The sequence below is a fragment of the Hippopotamus amphibius genome, chromosome X (assembly GCF_030028045.1).
Source record: "Hippopotamus amphibius kiboko isolate mHipAmp2 chromosome X, mHipAmp2.hap2, whole genome shotgun sequence".
NCBI lineage: Eukaryota > Metazoa > Chordata > Mammalia > Artiodactyla > Hippopotamidae > Hippopotamus > Hippopotamus amphibius.
Genome location: NC_080203.1, coordinates 28,091,588 through 28,098,423, shown reverse-complemented (window position 1 = coordinate 28,098,423; position 6,836 = coordinate 28,091,588).

Sequence of the window (6,836 nt, the reverse complement as noted above, 5' to 3'; positions counted from 1 at the left end):
TTTAAATCTAAAGCAATTCTAAAATAAAATGTTTACTCTGAAAATGTTGCAAATCCAAAGGTAGGAAAATTCTGCAAAAACAATTTGCCTACACTCTAAAGATATGCAATTTATTGTATGTTAACTGTATCTCAATAATAGTTCTTAAAAAAAACCAATTTGTATATTGTACAGCACAGGGAATATAGCCAATATTTTATAGCAATTTTTATTTTTTTGGCTGAGTTGGGTCTTCATTGCTGTGCGTGGGCTTTCTCTAGTTGCAGTGAGTGGGGGCTACTCTTCATTGTGGTGCCCGGGCTTCTCAGTGAGGGGGGCTTCTTTTGTTGTGGAGCATGGGCTCTAGGGCGTGCCTTCAGTAGATGTGGCACAAGGGCTTAGTTGTTCTGCGGCATGTGGGATCTTCCCCTCCAAAGGATCGAACCCGTGTCCCCTGCATTGGCAGGCAGATTCTTAATCACTGCACCACCAGGGAAGTCCTATAGTAACTTTTTTTTTTAAATTTCATTTATTTATTTATTATTTTTTGGGGGGTACACCAAGTTCATATAGTAACTTTAAATGGAGTATAATCTATAAAAATATTGAATCACTATGTTGTGCATCTGAAACTAATATAACATTGTAATTCAACTATACTTCAATAAAAATAAACAAATAAATGAAACCTCTAAAATCTAAAAACAAACAAACCCCAATTTGCCTAGACTCTTTAAGAAAGTCAATGTCATGAAAGGCACAAAAAAGGCAGTGGAACTTTGCTAGATTGGAGACTAAATGAAATGCCAGCAAAATATATGACGTTTGAGTGGATTCTAGAAGGAGTTTAAAACAACACTAAAGGACATTATTACAATAATTGGAGACATCTGAATATGGATTGTAAAGTAGGTAATAGTATAACGACAAATATTAAAATGCCCTGAATGTGATCAATGTATTGTGGTTATGTAGAAGAATGCCTTTGCTTTAGGAAATACATGCTGAAGTATTTAGGAATTAAGTGCAATTTGCTCTCAAATGACTCAGGAAAAAAAATGTATGTTTACACATAGATAAAGCAAATGTGGCAACATGCTTACAACCGATAAGGGATGTACAGATATCCATTGCACTGTTCTTGCAAATTAGTATTTTAAATGTTTCAAAATAAAAAATTGGGGGGATAATCATGTTGCAAAGAACATTTTTGCACATATCTTCTTGGGCACATGAAACTCTAGGTTATATACTTAGAAGAATTTCTGAGTCACAAGTATGAGCATCTGTAGCTTTACTAGATTTTGCTAAATTACTCTCTGAAGTGGTTGTATCAGTTTATACTTCCATTACATTTCACCACATCTTCACACAACACTGTCAGTTCTCATTTATGCCAATCTGATGGGTGTGTCACATCACTGCTTTTTCCCCAACATTTTATTATGAAAAAAATTTAAACACAGTAAAGTTTTTTCAAGTACGTGGTGAATTCAGGTGGTGGCTATATGAGCATTTTGTCCTATTTGCTTTATCACATATCTATCTATCCCTCTATCCACAGTTCGATCCATCATATTTTGTAATGTATTTAAGAGTAAATTGAATACATCCGTATACTTCACGCCTCAACACTTCAGCATGCATATTATTAATGAGAGTTTGACATTTGCTTACAGAGTTTTAAGGTAAAATTTATTTACAATGGAATGTTCAAACCATAATTATATATTCACTGAGTTCTAACAAATGCATATACACCTATGTAACTCAAACCTCCATCAAAATGTAGAATATTACCATCGCCCCTAAAAAGTTCTCTAATTCCCCTCCAAGTCAATCCCTGGTCCCACTCCCACCAGGTAACATTGTTCTGTTTTTGTTTTTATTATAGATAAGTTTTTATCTGTTCTAGATATAATATGTATTCTTTTGTGGAAAATCTCCTTCCCTTGGCATAATGTTTGTGAGATTCATTCAGGTTGCTGCATGCATGGCTAGTTTGTTTCTTTTTATTGCTGAGTAGAATTTCATTGTATGCCACCGCTTGTTTATCCATTTTTCTGGTGATGGGCACTTTGTGTCTTTTCTGTCTTTGGCTTTATAAATAAGGCTGCTAAGACCATTCTTGCCAAGTCTTTTTGTGGACATATCTTTTCATCTCTCTTGGGTTCTTATTGTTTAATCTGCATGTCTCTGATTACTAATGAAATTGAACATATTTTCATATTAACCATATTTCATTTTATATATTGTCTACTTGTATCTTTTGTTCATTTTTCTGTTGAGCTGTTTGTCTTTAATTTTTTTTTAAGAAGCTCTTTATTTGGAATCTAATCATGTATTTCTTACATGGTGCAAATATCTTGTGTTTTCATTTTTGTTTATGGGATGTATTCTTATGCAGAAGTTTTAAATTTTAATATAATCAAATTTAATAATTTTTCCTTTACATTTTGTACTTTATCCATCTTGTCTATGACAGAGATCTTTGCTCTAAGGTACACATTCCCTAGGGGAATGTGAAAACTTTCTAAGGCATTAAAGAGTATGGATGGCTTTGAAGGAATCAATTTCTAGATCCTCAACTCCCATAGCTATTCTTTCCTAAAACTGAAATTATTTCAGAATGCCTGTGTGGTGGCCCTATTCTGGGTCTCTTTTTCCATCTTTCCTTTCACAAATGCCTGTATCCTTTTTCCCCAGCCTGAATCTTAGTATTGTTCATTGTCCCAAGTATAAAACCTCTGGTGAGCCAAACAAGGGGCAAATCAAAATATTGGTGTTGAAAGTGTACATACTGTGTGTGTGTGTATATATATATATACACATATAAAACTTTATAGAACAGGGAAAATGAATTCACAGTGAAAACAATCACAACAGTGGTTGCTTCTGGGGTAGGAATAAGGATTGACTGCATCAAACAAACAAACAGAAAAACACAAGAGCAAATAATATGCATGTTGAAGTATTTTGGAGTGAAGTGTACTAATGCCTGAAACTTACTTTGAAATGCATTAAAAACATAAGATAGGTTAATGGATGGATAGAAGGCTGGGTAGATGGAAAGACAGGTAATAAAGTAAACATAGCAAAATGCTAATTACAGAATCTAGGTGTCAAGGATATGGACATTTGTGTACAATTCTATCAACTTCTCTATTTGTTTATAAATTTCCATAAAAACATGTTAGGGGAGAGGAATAACATGCAAAAACTACTGATGCTAAGGAAGTCCTCTCTAATCAAATTCTTGTGTCTTTCTCTGCTCCTGAGAGGTCCATGAGAACAAAGCAATAAGAGCCTGGGTAAGAAATACTGAAGATGGCAATGCCTTATTTCATCTAAGCAACATGTATCTTAGAATTAGAATTCAGAAATGAGATAGTTGTTACAAGGGATGCATTAACACATTTTTCTTTGACTTTCAAACTCAGACTTTTTAAAACAAGTCTCATTTGACTTTTTTTTTTTGATAAATATAACTGACATTGCCAGTTAGAATATATGATGGGCATTTTACATAAACTGACTAAACTTAAATCAGCAGCTCCCAAAAGTTTTGAAGATAATATATCTAAAGCACAGGATAAAACGGAATTTTATTTTAAAATACTATATATTGGCAAAAATTCACTCAAATTAACAATATTTTTATTTTTCCAACCCTTTTTGAACAGAGGTTAAATAAGTTACCTCTAAGTGAAAAAGTAAATAGGTATAGTTACTAGTCATCTAAAAAGCCTTTTTGGTATAGTTCCTAGAAACTGAGAAATTGAATGGCTCTAGTGAAAGAGTAACAAACCCTTTTGCAAGTCAGGTGGTTTCCAAGCCTTTGTTTTCAACAAATTTGAAGGAAAATCTAATGAGGTAATCAGACAATAGATCACATAAAGCCTTTTTTTTGTTTTGGCCATGCCACAAGGCATGGGGGATCTTAGTTCCCTGACCAGGGATTCAACCTATGCTCCCTGCAGTGGAAGCGTGCAGTCCTAACCACTGGACCACTAGGGAAGTCCATAAAAAGACATTTCTTTTTTTTTTCTTTAAGAACTTTCATTGAGATGCAACTGACACACAACAAACTGCATATACTTAAAGTGTACAGCTTGACACTTTTCTTCTCATTAGCAATCCCAATCTCCCAATTCATTCCTCCCCCCCTCTTCCCCACTTGGTGTCCATATGTTTGTTTTCTGCATCTGTGTCTCTATTTCTGCCTTGCAAACCGGTTGATTTGTACCATTTTTCTATATTTCACATATATGTGTTAATGTACGATATTTGTTTTACTCTTTCTGACTCACTTCACTTTGTATGAAAGTCTCTAGGTCCTCACTATGAGATTTTGGCAAACAACTAGACAGGGCTCAAATAATTAAATTACATTGCTATTACAGTACTATTTATATTCCTATATTCTTACATGTTTGAACAAGTTTCTCAGTGTATATATTTATAAAAATAAAGACATATAGAATTGAAACTAAATTCTCACTCTAGCAACAAGTGGTATTCATCCATACATACATAGGAGGAAAAAAAATCCAGCTCATTCAAGAGTGCATTTCTGGGGCTTCCCTGGTGGCACAGTGTTTAAGAATCCTCCTACCAATGCAGGGGATACTGGTTCAAGCCCTGGTCCAGGAAGATCCCACATGCTACAGAGCAACTAAGCTTGTGTGCCACAACTACTGAGCCCATGTGCTGCAACTACTGAAGTCTACATGCCTAGAGCCCGTGCTCCCCAACAAGAGAAGCCACCACAATGAGAAGCCCGAGCACCACAACTAGAGAAAGCCCGAGCGCAGCAACAAAGACCCAACGTAGCCAATAAACAAATTTATTTATTTAAAAAGTGCATTTTCAATAAAATTGGACTTTTAATGTTTTCAATTCATTTATCAAAATGTATAAAATATTATGAGCAACTTTATACCAATAGTAATTGCTACAACTCAATCCAGAGAAATTTTTTTTTTGGCTATGCCATGCGGCTTGAGGGATTTTAGTTCCATGACCAAGGACTGAACCTGTGCCCCCTGCAGTGGAAGTGCAGAGTCTTAACCACTGGATCATCAGGGAAGTCCCTCAGAGAAATTTTTAATAGCTTAAAACTTATATTTACAGGACATTTACTAAAATTTTATTTTATATTTATATTTTTGCTGCAAAGAAATATAAGGTGATTAATAAAAGGCTTTTAAGCATAAAATGTATCACATTAAGATAAAATTCTATGAGGGAAGTGGAATAGAAAAATGAAATAAAGACAAAAAATAGATATACATTTTCTGGCTGTTAAAGAAGAGCTTATTCCTTTAATTTTCAAATGGGTGACAATGAGTATCAAATGACTATAGTATTTTGATTTCATTTAAAATAACCATGGATTCAGTTTTTATGGCAACGTTTACAATACATTGGAATTTATATCCTTTGTAATTATTTTAACTTATAATGAAAATTTTTTAAATTTTTTTGTCACATTGAACATGTGAAAAAGGATGCATAATTTTTCAGAATTCTTTTAGAGATATGAGAGCAAAAACATGAAAACCACTAGTCTAAGAAATTGTTTTCTACCCTATGATGAAATTATATTCTCTTAAATTTTCTTTAAAAATGTAAAAGTTTTACTTCTCACATTTATATCTCTAGTCAACCTGGAATTGATTTTTTTATAGCATGTCAAGTAGAGAAATACATTTTTCCCCAAAATATAGCCCAGATAGGCACAGCATCATTCCTTCCTTCCTTCCTTTTTCTTTCTCTTTCTTTTTCTTTCTTTCTTTTTCTTTCTTTCTTTCTTTCTTTCTTTCTTTCTTTCTTTCTTTCTTTCTTTCTTTCTTTCTTTCTCTCTCTCTCTCTCTCTCTCTCTCTCTCTCTCTCTCTCTCTCTCTCTCTCTTTCGTCTTCCTTTCTTTGGCTGTGCAGGGTCTTAGTTGCAGCTTGCGGGATCTACATTGCCACGTGTGGGATCTTTAGTTGTGACATGCGGAATCTTCAGTTGCAGCATTTGATCTCTTAGTTGTGGCATGTGGGATCTAGTTCCCTGAGCAGAGATTGAACCTGGGCCCCCTGCATTGGGAGCACGGAGTCTTAGGCACAGGGAAGTCCCCGACACAGCATCATTTCTTGACTGGCCCATCCATTCTTTCCTCACTGATTTGTAACGCCACCTTGGTCATATATCGTTTCCATACGAAAACACGTGGGTCTATTTCGGGCTTTCCTTTCTATTTTATTAGCCTCTTTGCCTCTGTGTGGACCATCACATTGTCTAAATCACTATAGCCTCTACAATAAGTCTTCATAACTAGAAGGGCAAGTCCCCACACCTTGTTCCTCTTCCTCAAAATTGTCTTGGCTATTCTTGGTTGTTTGGTCTTCCATATGAATTTTAGAATTAGTTTGCTACATTCCATTAAAATGTCTGTTGGGATTTTTATTAGAAATGCACAGGATCTAAATTTAGATTCATTTGGGCAAAATATCTTTATGATACTGAGTTTTCCAATCCATGAACACTGTGATGGCAAAGACAGCTAGTTGTCTACCCCAAATCCACTCTCCTTTCCTTCGTAACAGAACTCTGATTTATTTGGGGTGGAAATGTACCCAGATAAAAGAATACACTTTTCACCCTCCCTTGCAGCTAGGAATAGTCAGTGAGGTGTAACGCAAGCTCATAAGCCTTCTGGGAAGGGTCTTTAAAGGGACCTGTCTTAGATGGGAAGACGTGACTCATACTCAGCTTCCCCCCTCTTCCTCTCACAAATATCCCCTTTTCACAGCCCTTGAAATCATGCCTTTACACTCCATTCACATGCCACTGCCTCTGCTGGGACCTTC